The 14730-nt window shown below is 41.0% G+C and overlaps 1 protein-coding gene across 2 annotated transcripts in view; it reads right to left on the bottom strand.

Moving 5' to 3' along the window:
• LOC149317634 (E3 SUMO-protein ligase NSE2-like) overlaps positions 1-14730 on the bottom strand; it is a 277961-nt gene that overhangs the window by 172042 nt on the left and 91189 nt on the right. The gene's annotated exons all lie outside the window — the stretch shown is intronic.

Here is a 14730-nt window from a genome sequence, read left to right as displayed (position 1 = left end):
ATAGAATCTTAAGAGTTGGAAAGGGACCACAAATCCACCCCTGCCATGTAAGAATATACAATTAAAGCACTCCTAAGAGATGTCCACCCAACCTCTATTTGAAGACCTCCAAATAAGGAGAGTTCACTACCATCCTAGGCAGTCCATTCTACTGTCAAAAAGCTCTTACAGTAAAGTTCTTCCTAATGTTTAGGTGGAATATATTTTCTTGTCATTGTAATTGCCATGCCATGCACTGGATTGAAAGACTGGGTTCTTCAACTGGGTGACAGCTTTAGCTAACACTAACTCCAGGAAGGTTAGTGCTGTGGACCACAAACAGTCTCCCAAGACCATATCTGACAGTTAACTGGATGTTGTTTCTCAAAAAATAATCTGCAAGAAACTGGAAGGAAGGTTCCTGCATTCACAGTTTTCTCCATGAGCTATACCTGGTTGTATTCCAAACACATATTGTTTCAGCTGTTACTACATAAATAAACACACACCCTCAAATAATCTCCTGATAGCAACCAATCATTTCTGAAATAATGACAGCACTTTGTCGACAGAGCTTCTACAATAATGGGTGCTCCCAGCCAATCATTTAGGTGGTTGTAATTACAGTTGCACTCCTGAGGTCACATTAAAGAGGTCTGGCAAATGCGTTTGCATTGCCACGTGCCAAAGCTGGCCATTTTACCTGGATTATTAGCCAAAGGTAAAGGAGCAGTTCGAAATGAGGAATACAAGCAGGATTTCCAACAAAAAGGCTCCTGTTTACCCTGCAGAAGTGTGCAAAGAGCTGGATCTCAGTGAGGAGGCATGAAGTTAGGAAGAACACCAAGCCTCTTTTATGAGTTCAATCATACATGGGTTAATGGAAGTGTAGAAATATGAGAGATGGAAAGCTGGGTAAGTGAAGTGATCATATCCTTGTGGAAGGATATTCAGATATTCAAATTTGTTTTTGGTTCTTTCTTCCTGCTGGAGGTACTCGCTGAGGATAAAGTACTGAGACCTACCTGAAAGGGGTCTGAAAGACTCACTAGTGGTACCTCAGGCCACAGAGAAACACGTCTGCTGCCACAGCTAGGATGCTCTTGGTCAGAATTCTAATATACTGCCTGAACTGCCAATCCCAGGATTCCACAGGACCCATGACATTTAAAGTGGAATCGTAAGTGCTATGGCCATGTATTGTGAAAGGGTTCCTTGCTGAGGAAGGCTGTTCTATATTATCTGGAAGTTTCGGCTAAGATTATACATGTTTGAAAGCCACCTCTCATTATGCAAACTACCCTGAGAATGTTTTGATGAAATGTACTACATAATAAATATATGTGACACACAAGTGGGACCTGCAGCAAAATGTTGCACTCTATCTTCACCTTGGACCCTTCCACATTACACAATTATAGTACTATGATTCTACTTTTAATTGGCATGGCTACATCCTATGGAATCCTGAGGTTTATAGTTTGGGAAGACCTCCGACTGAGGATTCTAAATACCCCCTTCCCAACTGGCTAATCCCAGGATTCCACAGGATGCAGCCATGACAGTTAAAGTAGAATCATAAAGCTATAATTGTGCAGTGTGGAAGCGCTCCTTGTCACAGAAACACTGTACAGCCCCTGTACTGTGGGACTGGTATCTGCAGTTTTACTTACCATGTCTGAAAAAATAAGTTGGCTCTAGGCATTTTCTAAGTCCTCTACAGTATGCTTCTGGTGGAAGAGGCACACTACAGGACTTAGAAATGCCTAGAGAGGTATCATCACTAGGAATCTCTAGGTATTCTAGTGCAACTCTACGGTAAGCTTCCACCAGACATCATTCATTTCAACAAGGTTTGCTATGATACGCAGTTTTGCATTTCATTGGAAGTCTAGAAACGTATCCCCCATGGATACAAGAGTTGTACTGTACTCTGTTTTGTGGCTTTTGGTAGTGTACCTCTATTCTGCTTTGGTCAAAAGCAATTCTTTTCAGGTACTTCTCACACTAGTCAGCCATAAAAGCTTTGTCTGCCTTCATTAAGTTGTCTTTAACAATGAAGATGTATTTGTGTTGACCTCAAAAACAGGTCCTCTGAATACTAGATGTGGAAAGTGCCACATGTAACCCAGAACTCAACTATAAATTATCTAACTTATCCTTTTAAGAGGGCCAGTTTAGGTGTTCCATATTATGACGTGTCTTCCTACACAGGTGAGAACCATCATGAGATTCATAAATTACCACTTCACACATTCTTATTTGAGTTTAGGAACTGACTCCCCTAACTACAAAAACCTGCCCAACATGTTGTGTAGGACATATATCATAGTTCATGGAACCTCTTGACTTAGCTTCCTCCCATACAGAATTATGATGAAAGCAAAATGTGTCAAGAACCACCAACACAGGGGGAAGGGAAACTTCATGTGTGATTACGGTTGGCCCTCCACGTTCATGAGGGTAGGGCACAGGACCCCGGTGAAAATGGAGGGGGGGGGGAATCCAGAATATAGTATGTAATGATGGAGATGGCCACAAGGCCCAGCCGCTAGGCACATGCTCCTCATGCTTACAAAGTAGGAGGCAAGTAGGCTCCCGGAGAGAGGGGAACAAGCAGAATGCACACCTGGTGGCCTGGCACTACCACTGTTACCATACCCCTACTGAAGCCAAAGACTGTTGCATGTACATTCATACAACTGCCACAAGCTTCAGAAGGTCGAAACACACAGAATGCTTGCCTGGCGGCCACCTGCCACCTCTCCTCCTGAGGCCTTATGCTGTTATATGAAGACGCACACAACAGCCTCAAATCTCAAGATGGGGGGACGACAAAGGCTGGCTGCCACATATACACTCCTTGTGCTCCATAGTCCATGGGGACAGGAACACAGAAAGAGCCAAAATTTGCAAGGCCTTAACTCAGACAACTCACCTATCTCTATGGGCTATGGTACCCAAGTGATGTACCACTTCCATCCTGGAAAACAGGAGGAAAGTGTCCGGGGTAGAGCAAATTCACAAACCAAATCCATCCACAGAGGTTAAACAAGTGAATGTGGAGGGCCAACTGTATATCATAAGAAGAAAGAATGCCTGGAAGGAAAATTCAGGAGAAGAAAGAAATAATTTGACATCTTTATCAACCATGGAAGATTAAAGTAAGAAGAGAATCTGTCAGCAGCTTTCAACCAGAAGAAATGCCAGAAAGATAAGAAGGAGTAGTTGTTCATAGTTTCTACTAATGCAAGAAAACATGCTTTACATTTCAAGAAAGTAGGAGTAAAACCAAAGTATATGTTCAGGAATATTGTGTAGTACAACCTTTCTAGGCAGGGAACTCCCATGTCTGCAAGTTTTCCACGCATTAAAAAAAACAACTCTTCTAGTTATGGAAAGAAAACTGATCAGAAAAAGAAAGTTTCTGACCTAGCTTTCTCCCTCTATGTAGTGATTTTGTTTTCAGGGGATATATTCAAACATTTGATCCCTCACCATGCTCCACCTGAAGGCTACACTAAGTGCCATCCTGGGAGGGTACAGATATGAACAATGGCAATATTATCTTAATTCAAAGGTGAATTCAACAAGGAAGCAAGTTCAGTTCAGCAAGAGTACAAATTACACAGGGTACAAATTACCCTGAACAGAATGAATGAATATATATGGCTTGTTTTAGTCTTCTCCCTCCCATTTCTTTCCCTTTAAATATCTCCCTTCTGCTTTTTACCTCCTCATTTCGTTTACTCATCACTGTATAAAAGGTCATTTATTGATGTTTTGAACCACTTCTGGAGTACCAGAAGGTGGGTTATAAAGAAATACCATTAAAATTCTAAACAGTCATCCAGAAGGAATTTTTCTATTGTGCCGTTTTGCTTTGTTTAAACCCTATTTCCTCCCAATAATAGGACACAAAGCTGTTTACAAGATAGAAAGAAATACAAGTAAATGTACATGTCAACTGCTGTTTTAAATGGCATTAATGTGTAGAATTAAAACCACTTAAATCACTTTATCCAAAGGGTAAAAGTAGTACAGCAGACTAAGAAAAGTTCTTTTCTTGTAAACTAGTCAGTGTCCTCAAGTTTATTCAAAGTTTGTTTGCTTTTTTAATTTTTGTACAAGTCATCTCATTGTTAGATAGACGGATGGGGCTCACATAAGATAGGAGAGTACATAGAATACAAATTATTTTTCAAGGGAAAGCTGGCAAGCCTTTCTCCTGGTGTCAGTTTTCTATTAGGTGATTTTGGCCAGATAAATAATAAGTCCAGTTTTAGAATGCTGTGATCTGCTTTTAGAGATCACAGAGTATCAATGCTCCACATCTCACTTGTTTCCTGACCCATGACTTCAAGTTGGGCAAACCTCTGGAAATCAAACTATCCTTTGTTAGCAAAAACAGACAGATAGGAAATCAAAAGGTACAAATAAAAATAAAATTCAAAGACATAGTTGTGTTAGTCTAGAAAATCAGTATGCAAAGGGATCTCGCAGCACCTTTGAGAGTAACTAAAATAGTCACATTGCTTCAAGTCACATAAGATAAAAGGACCATGTTTATGGCACTTCCTTCAGCCAAGAAACAACAAGTCTATAAGTCAATCAACACCTCAATGGCATTGGCCAATCTACTGAAGAGTAACACATCATTTTGAAATGGGGGTGGAGGCACTGAGTTTCCAGAACACCCTGCAAATGATATACTAGCACAAGCAGGGAGCGGTCAAAACACATGTGAACAGTTGGGTCAATCCCCCAAACTTGTTTACCTCAACAGCAGCAATGACAATGACAGTACCAAGAGAGAGACAGTACTAATATTGAACAAGGATGCTCTCAGCTGTCATATTAACCAAAAATTACTGTTGTTACTCATCAGTCCTTTTACCCAGGACTTTTCAGCATACCAAGCACTCTCCAATATTTAGCCACTGTGTCTTCCAGGACACCTAACTAAAATTTCTACTCTACAGGTCTGTAGTTCAAACAACTATTTGTTTCTGCTTCAGAAACAAATTACCTCATGTCTCACCTGTCCTTGCAGCTAACATCATATCGAAGAAAAACATAATATTCCAAGATACTTTACTCCTGAAGATAATACAGCTTGAGTGTTCCTTATCCAAAACGCTTGAGACCAGGAGTATTTGGGATTTTATTTTATTGGATTTTACAATATTTACATATTTGCATATACATAGACACAACTGTGTTGGTCTGGAAAATCATTATGCAAAACGATCTTCCTCAGATGCATTTGAGAAAGTAGATAAAGTATATGAAAGCTCATGCTACCAACCTCTCTTTTTCAGTTAGTCTCTATGCACTATGCATCTCTCATGGGCAGCAAAACTGGGTGTGTGTGGATGTACATTCTGGTGGGTTTTGGAGTGGGGACAAAAGAGAGGGTTTGCTATCCCTATGCTCCCAAAAATCAACACTTTTTTCATGGATGTCAGAGACAGAGACACCTTTGCTTTCTGATAGTTCAATGTACACAAACTTTGTTTCATGCACAAAATTATTTAAAATATGAGGATTAAAATTACCTCCAATCTATGTGTATGAAGTGTATATGAAACATGTATGAATTGCATATTTAGACTAGGGTTCCATCTTCATGATAACTTGTTATGTATACAGTGGACCCTTGGTATCTGCTGGGTTTTGGTTCCATTACCCCTCCCCATGGATACCAAAATCCCTGGATACTCAAGTCCCATTAAATACAATGGCACAGTAAGATGGTGTCCCTTGCATAAAATGGCAAAATCAAGGTTTGCTTTTTTGGAATTTATCTTTTTTAAAAATATTTTCAAACTGTGCATGCTTGAATCTGTGGATAAAATATCTCTGGACATGAAGGGCTGACTGTATGCAAATATTTCCAAATCCAAAATACTTCTGGTCCCAAGTTATTTCAGAAAACTAAGATTCAGGGCTGAAACAGATGACCCTTTTGCATTGCCTTCAGGGAGGCTTGGGAGCATGGTGTTTACATGCCACACACTCCTAAGCCACCCAGAAGCTGCCTGGCCATTCACACAGGGACAGCTTCATGATGTTCCGACAGTGCAACATTTACACGCTACGTGCCACTGGAGTGTCATGAAGCCAGCTTCCGGATCTGGCATGGGTGCAAAGCCGGATTTTTGCTGCTCCTTTTTCAGGCACCTTCAAGGTGGATTGGGGCTGCAGCATGCAGTTGCCGCAGCCTGAATCTGCCATCTAAAGGGGTGGCTTCAAGTCGCCCCTTCCACCTGTCTATTTCACCCGTGAAACTGTACTGGGAAGGCAACCATAAAGGCCAACCAATCAGATCATTCTCTAGCCCAACTGTTCCCAAACTTTGATCCTCCAGATGTTTTGGACTTCAGGTCTCAGAATTCCTGACTGTTGTTCAAACTAGATAAGGCTTCTGGTAGTTGAAGTCCAAAACACCTGGAGGACCAAAGTTTGGGAATCACTGCTCTTGCCCGTAACTGGATTTCAGATTATCCTATAACCTTGATGAGAAAATTGTACAAGAATACTTCCTCTTGGATGAGAATAAAGCTGAGCTCCAGTTTCAAACTAGGGAGGAGAGGAGCATCCCACAGCTATCAAAAACCTGGGAAATACTAGCACACACTGTTCATGCACACGTGGGTGGGTTTGCAGACAAATTACAATAAGAATGACTCTAGGAAGATCAATGTTTCAGTACTGTATAAGCTTCCTGACTACAAGGGGTAGGAGTGGAAAGTAAGATCCTGCAAAGATCAGGAAGACTGAGTTGTCACATATTTATAATGTAAAGGCACATATTTGTAAAGGCACATATTTGTAATGTTGCTAGTGCACACCTGAATCACTACTTTAATGTCTTGCTTGAATCAAATGATAATCTGGAGCTCAGGAAACACTTCCACTATGTGAGAACAGATGGCAAAGCTGAAGGATTTGCCCAGATATATCATAAAATCCCCATTCTCTGAAGTTCATACATACAGACACTGGGGGGGGAAATGATTTAAATCTAAGGAACCTTTTTGGCACAAGCTATCTGAGTAGACAGCCCACAAAGCCCCTTCTAGCAATACTTTCAGAGAAGAGTGGGATGCATGTGGACCTCCAGATCCTCTTGAATTGTAGCCCCCATCAGCATTAGCCAGAACAACCAAGAGTGAGGTATAATAGGAATTGTAGTTGAGTAATGTTACAATTTCCTCTGCCTGTTCTATAGCTATATGGACATGCATTTAATAGCCAAAATTCCATTCAGAGCATTAAAATTGGCCCATGAGATGGCCACACTAGCCAAACTCGACAGAAAGTATGCTACTTCAGATTACACATGAAATCATGCAGCACCATCTCCATTTGCACTGGAGAAATAATGCAGTTTGACACCACTTTAACTGCCAGGGTGAAGTGCTATGGAATTCTGGAATTTGTAGTTTGTTGTGGCACCAGAGCTCTCTGACAGGGAAGGCGAAATAGGTCACAAAACTACAAACCCCAGAATTCCATAGCACTGAGTCATTGCAGTTAAAGTGGTGTCAAACTGTAGTATTTCTGCTGTGCAGATGCAGCCATAGCCAAGGTTAAAAATGTTCCCAATATGGTTAAAACAAACCCCTGGTTATTTTTGATAGACAGGACTGGAGGCAGATGGAAATGCCCAGCAATTCTCTGTTCATTTGAAAACACCGGGGGGGGGGGGGGGGGGTTGCATGTCTGTGAGAGAAAGATGTCTTAATGTATGTAGCTGACTCACTTTGTACAAACACATGTACAACTGCTTATGGTTGCTTATCATGCTTTGTGATAAAAATTGATGTACTGTGCCTACCACAAGATTGCCCTCTTGTGCTTTATAAAGCTGTGAGTCATAACTGGGTTACTCAGAGCAATTTACAGTTTCATGACAGGGCGGAGATTTTTGACCAAAAGGATAACCAATTCTTTTAAAGTAAATAAGGAAAGCAGGATTTCTTGCTTATGGGAGACCTTCTCATGGCAGGGATGGGCATAGTACAACCTTCAGATCTGCTACTGTGCACCCCTCCTTTAACACCCTCCAGCCTGCCTTTTTCCTGTCTAAAAAAAGGGAGGGTGAATTGCCTTTTCCCAAAACCTGCAGGAATTACAATGTCCCTTTCAAGTCAGATTCAGTCCCCTTGCACTATTATACTTCAAAAAGTCCTTATTTTTCGAAACCAGAAGTGGGATTTCAGCCACTCCAAATTTTTATGGCAATGTTGGCATTCCATCCAGCCCCAAGAAGTTCATGTTGCAGAAACCTGACCCTCTAATGTACCACTGGCTTAAGACTTGGTCAAGAAAATGTGACCCTCCGATATTGGTCTGCAGCTCTCCCACAAATGCAGTGGGAGAGCAGTGAATGGTGAGGGATCATAGGAGCTGCATCTGGAGGGATATACATTCTCTATCTTCTAAAGGGATCTAGGAGTCCAAGTAGACCACATGTTGAACATGAGTCAACAGTGCAATGCAACAGCTAACAAGGCCAATGCAAGTTTAGGCTGCATCAATAGAAGTATAGTGTCTAGATCAAGAGAAGTAACAGTGCCACTGTATTCTGCTTTGGTCAGGCCCCACCTGGAATATTGTGTCCAGTTCTGGGCACCACAATTTAACAAGGATGTGGAGAAACTGGAGCATGTCCAAAGGAGGCCAACTAAAATGGTGAAGGGTCTGGAAACCATGTCCTATGAGGAACGACTTAGGGAGATGGGGATGTTTAGCCTGGAGAAAAGAAGGTTAAGAGGTGACATGATAGCCCTGTTTAAATATTTGATGGGATGTCATACTGAGAAGAGAGCAAGCTTGTTTTCTGCTGCTCCAGAGAACAGAACCCGGAACAATGGATGCACGCTACAAGAAAAGAGATTTCACCTCAACATTAGGAGGAACTTCCTGACAGTAATTGCTATTCGACAGTGGAACAATCTCCCTCAGAGTGTAGTGGAGTCTCCTTCCCTGGAGGTCTTTAAACAGAGGCTGGGTGGCCCTCTGTCAGGGATGCTTTGATTGAGAGTTCCTGCATGGCAGGGGGTTGGACTGGATGGCCCTTGTGGTCTCTTCCAACTCTATGATTCTAGGGCAGGATACAAACCGCCATATAGTACGTATTCTATACGTACTAGGGTTAGGAAGGGGCGGTGCTTCCGCACCCCCCTAACCCTAGTACGTATAGAATACGTACAATATGGCGGCGCCCCTTCCACATGGGGGCCGCTATGTTTACGTACTGGACGCATAGCGTCCAGACGTGTCGTGGCGCCTATGATGTCGCGAATGCACCAGCGGCGCCTCGCGACGTCATAAAGGCGCTGCAAAAAGAAGCTCCGAAATGGAGCTTCTTTTTTGCTCCGCGCGGGAGCCGCGCAGTTTGGTTGCTGCAGCTCCCGCGTGTTGCAAATGGCGCTGGCGGGAGACCGCCGCAAAGCGGCGGTCTGTATCCCTCCTATGATTCTATCAACGGTCTACAGCAGAGCTGGAGAAGATGCAGCCTGTGAACCATATGTAGGCCTCAAAGCCATAGTGAGATCCCCAAATGCCCCCTGTACCTCACATGACTCCCTCCCAGCTGTTTCACATAAGCAAAAATGATTTGCATTCACTTCTTTTTCCCAATTTCCTGGGCCCAACATAGCCTGGGTGGCAAAAAAACATGGCAAAATTGCCTCCATGTGCCTAAAATAGTGGTTACCAACCTACACCTGTTTTGGACTTCAGGTCTAAGAAACCCCAGCCAGTCAGGATTGATGAGAACTGAAGTCCAAATCATCTGAAGGACCAAAGTTTGGGAACTGCACACACAAAACCTGGGGATGTTGGTGGGGCCTTCTCTGGTCCAGTGAAGGGTGTTTGAGGCTCCAGACCATGGGCAGATTCCTTCTCTAGTTTAACTAAAGAATGGGATACGTTGGTGGTGGTGTTGTTGTTCTAATATCTTATCCACCTTTCTCCATGGATAATACAGAGCGACACACACTTTAGGTTAAATGACAGTATTCCACAAGAAGAGTTACACTACACACAATTAAATGGGTCAATGCACTATAATATGTGTGTGTGTGTGTGTGTGTGTGTGTGTGTGTGTGTGTGTGTGTATGGTTTATGTATATTGCATTCAGTATTTTGATTTATAGCGAGGAAACTGGTCATACCTTTTATAGTTATAACTGATAATGCTGCCACTATTATCAAAATCTGTCATAATCTTCCATCTCCTATTTTTATTTAACTTTTCTGTCATGACACAGTCGTCCTTCTGGTTATAATCTCAACATACAACTTTGAGAGCATGCAGGAAGATTACAGCAACAACAACGACAAATAAAGCCATTCTCAAAAAAAGAGTGAGGCATGGAAGTGGATATAACCCACAAGGCAACTCCGTGAAGTGATTCCATCTTGAAACTGCACAGCCAAAGAAACCTTCACTTGTGCTGCTGTTGAAAAACAGCAATTTTGGCTAAATTTATTAAAAGGAATAAAAAAAGGTAGCCACAATTAACACTGTTACATTGCTCCAGGATGTGTGGGTGTGTAAGAGGAACTTGTAATGTAAGTCTCCTATTCCAAGGTAAAAAAAAAAATTCAAACTGCATAATCCTGAGCCAATGTTAATTCACTAGCATTAATGTTAATTCAGTAGTCTCTCCTCCCCCAAGATCATACAAATGTACTACCAACAACTTACAAATACACCATCTGAAGTAATCCCATGATACGATATATCAAACCTGGTAGTATCTTAAAGGCTAACGAATTTATTATAGCATGGGCTTCTCTGGATGATAGCAAGAAAACTCATACAATAGTATGAGTCTTAAAGGTCCCAGGGGACAGTTGTATTTTCTGCTACAGAAAGAGGAATCATCTTCATGCTTCCAAGCGTGCTAAGAGTGCCTTCCTGACGGCACCACATCTAATTAGTTGAACTTATGTGTCTGTCACATTCGTTGGAATCACTGCTTGGCCATGGAAAGCCACTGAATGATCTTTGGCAAATCACACTGTCTGTTGGACGAAACAGCAAAAATCCCTCTGAAGAAATCTTGTCAAGAAACCCCTTTGGGTTGCGGTAAGGCAGCTATATCTTGAACACACACAACAACATGTGCCTGTCACACCCTGGCTAAACACAGCAAATAAGATATATTTGCTTGTTACATTTGCATCTCATTTTTCCTCCAGTGAGATCAAGGAAGAATACTGTATATACTCATGTATAAGTCTAGAAATTTTTGTCAAAAAATTGACCACAAAATGCTGGCTCAACTTATCCATGAGTCAATGTAAGTAGTATATTTTAACTCTTCTCCTTCTCTGAGTAAAGTGGCAAAAGATAACAGCTTAGTTCATCCTGTGAGCGTGCAAAAGAAGCACCAACCCCCTCCTACTCTTTCCACCATGATGCTGCTTCTGGTCTTTTTGAATGCTTCGGTGAGGAAATGGCAGTAGTGGCACCTCTTTGGTGCTTCTCCTTAAAACAGTGCCAAGAGGAATCGGGCTTAGAAGGATCTGAATAAGGCATTTCTGTATGAAGACAGTAAACTTCATCCTTTACATCCTTTGTTGCATGCCCCTAAATTTTATCCTTATCTTATCCACAAATCATATCAAAATCCATAATTTTGGCTCCCAAACTTGCCATCGACTTAAACATGAGGTTGACTTACAATAGAGTATATACGGTATACTCTACTATATTCACACATTTTATCCACACAACAACCCATACAGCAACAAGAGAGGAAGAGTGAGGTGATTTCCAGTGGCATGTCCAGGAGCTGGTTGAGTCTCAGCTGAAACACAGGGTGTGTCTACATTGTAGAAATAATGAAGTCTGACACCACCATAATGGCCATAGTTCCACCCTACAGAATCCTGCAGACTGTAGTTTTGTGGGGCATCAATGCTATTTGCATAGAAGGCTAAAGACCTTATAAAAGTACAAATTCCAGAATTCCATTGGATGGAGCTACAGCACTTAAAGTGGTGTCAAACTGCATTATTTCTAGTGTAGATACACTGGCAGATGGCTCCTGAGAGTGCTAGCTAAATAGAGAAAAGTGAATATTTGCTATTCGTCATTGGTGATGACAGACAAAAACCCTGTCTCTCTTTATTATTTGAAAGATAATGAGTCCAGGAGAGAGGTGTGTTTATGCATAAGACACATACACTGACTTTCTAAACCAAATGAGGAGGCTATTTATAGCCATATTTCATACTACAGTACTTGGTACACGAAACCCAATAATCATTGATGACATTCATGCTCACTGGTTCCTGCTTGTTGAAAAGGAATAATTTCCTTTTCTTTACAAATGTTCACCATAATAACTCTTTTTCTAGAGCCTTATAATATGATACTTATGTCACCTTATTACCCATTATCATCTGCTTTTGGAAAACGAGTAGGGTCAGGCTTAGTCAGTACCTAGAAAGGAGAAATCATGGAACACCAGAGATCTCCAGATATTGCTGGGGGTGAAAATCCTGCTTGAAAATATGCAAAGCCAATGCTACCTGTCAGAATTGACAATATTAGGCTAAGCAAATTGATGACCAAACTCAGCACAAGTCAACTTGTCCCCCCATTCTGTAGGCTTGGGTTCACTTTTCCCATGAGAAATAAACTCTCCAGCTTGTTCTCAAAACACATAGACCATGGGTGGCAATGGTTAGACGTTAATATATCAAATGTAATAAGAACTCTATTAAGGAAGTTGTTTTGGTTCCAGCTAGCTAAAACCAGAACTCTTCACTTTTCCTTTGCCACGTCATTTCAAAGAGTGAATATGATTACTCAGGCTGCTGCACATTTCAGAAGCACACAAACACCTACACAGCAACATGCTTCTGGAGGAACTTGTGGGAAACACATCCTGCTAGCCTACCTGGAACCATACTGACCACAGAACTATGAGGAATTAATGTGCAACTTAAGTTCCCCTCCTTTCTTTCTCTCATGCTTGTTCCTTCAGGGGAAAAACCAGCATACTTCATAGGCCAATTCCCACTTCTGTGTAAAAAATTCACCATCACAATATGTTCTGCATTTAACTACAGCTACATAAAATCAGCTCACCATGGTGGTGAGCTTTCTTTGATGGTGGGACTGTATGATCCTGTGAGGCAAGGTACTATGCTGCTGATAGCATACCTACTGGTAGGGTCTCCCATAGCAGACAGAGTTTTGCTAAAGAGCCGTACTAAATGTGCCAAACAACTGCTGTACTTGGCAGCAGCAGCAGTGGTGGTGGTGGTGGTGGTGGTGGCAGGAAACACTGGTGGAGGATCTCAAGAGGCTATAGCAGTGGCACCATAGCTAATGCTTGTTAGTATACACAAAAAGAGGCATGGCAAACTGCTTTTCAATGTATTTCACCATGAAAACCCTATGATGAGACAATCTAAAAAGAAACAAGATAAAATGTCAGAAAATGAGACTCTTGGGTTGGAAGAGACTTAACAAGGTACTAGGGTAAGAGCAGAGGACAATAATAAATAGTGCTGCACCTGATGACACAACTGGATTCAAGCTGTTGAAATGCTCAGAGGTGAAAGGTAAGTCCAAAGCTGCACAACATATATATGTGAGAAGCTTGAATCAGGGAAAGATAGACATAGTAAGATAAGAAATGGAACATACAAACTTTGAAATATTTGGTGTGAGTGAGTAAATTATTATTATTATTATTATTATTATTATTACTATTATTATTATTATTATTATTATTTCATTTTCTTATATTCTGCCTTTCTCCAAATATAGGAACTCAAGGCAGTGAAGAGCAGATTTAAACCAATTTAAAAACAATGCCACATTAAAATGTATAAAAATAAAATTTAAAAAACAAGTAAACAATTTTAAGAGTTAAAACAGTTATGAGTTAAAACAGAATATGTTAAAAAAAGAAACTTTAAAATTTAATTAGCACAACAATCCCAACCCTTATCAGTTTGCAAAGGTCTGCTGACACAAGAACGTCTTTACCTGCCGCCAGAAGGACAGCAGGAATGGAGTCATCCTGGCCTCTCTAGGGAGGGCATTCCAAAGCATGCACTATAACGAAACTACTGATTGTGCAGATCATGAAATTAGAATTAGACTCAGAGGAAGGAGGTGTGAAAATTGGAGGAAGGAACACCAACAATTTAAGATATGCAGATGATACCATACTACTAGGGGAAAACAGCAAAGACTTGAAACCATTACTGAAGTCAAGCAAGATAGTACAAAGACAAGTTTATAGTTGAACATTAAGAAAACAAGAATAATGACCACATATTATTTACATAATATTAAAGCAGAAGATGAAGATATTGAAATGGATACTGAAATAGTAAAAGATTTTCCATACCTTGGATCAGTCATTAATCATATTGGAAACTGCAATCAAGAAATCAGAAGAAGTCTAGGACTTGACAGGGCAGCCATGAAGGAACTAAAGAAGATTCAGAAATGTAAAGATATACCATTGAATACTAAAGTTAGGATCATCCATGCCATTGTATTTGTAATTTCTATATATGGTTGTGAAAACTGGAGAGTGAAGAAAGCTGATAGGAAGAAAATCAACTCATTTGAAATATTGTGCTGAAGGAGAGTTCTACTGATACCATGGATACTGCTAAAAAGAGAAATAAATGGGTATTAGAACAAATCAGGCCTGAAATCTTCCAGAAGCCAAGATGGCTAAACTGAGATTGTCATAC

This window comes from Sceloporus occidentalis, unplaced genomic scaffold (genome assembly GCF_023333645.1).
Source record: "Sceloporus occidentalis isolate IW3139 unplaced genomic scaffold, rSceOcc1.0.p SCAF_3, whole genome shotgun sequence".
Classification (NCBI taxonomy): domain Eukaryota; kingdom Metazoa; phylum Chordata; class Lepidosauria; order Squamata; family Phrynosomatidae; genus Sceloporus; species Sceloporus occidentalis.
The sequence above is the reverse complement of the archived record's forward strand: the minus strand, read 5'-3'. Positions and strand labels throughout refer to the sequence as shown.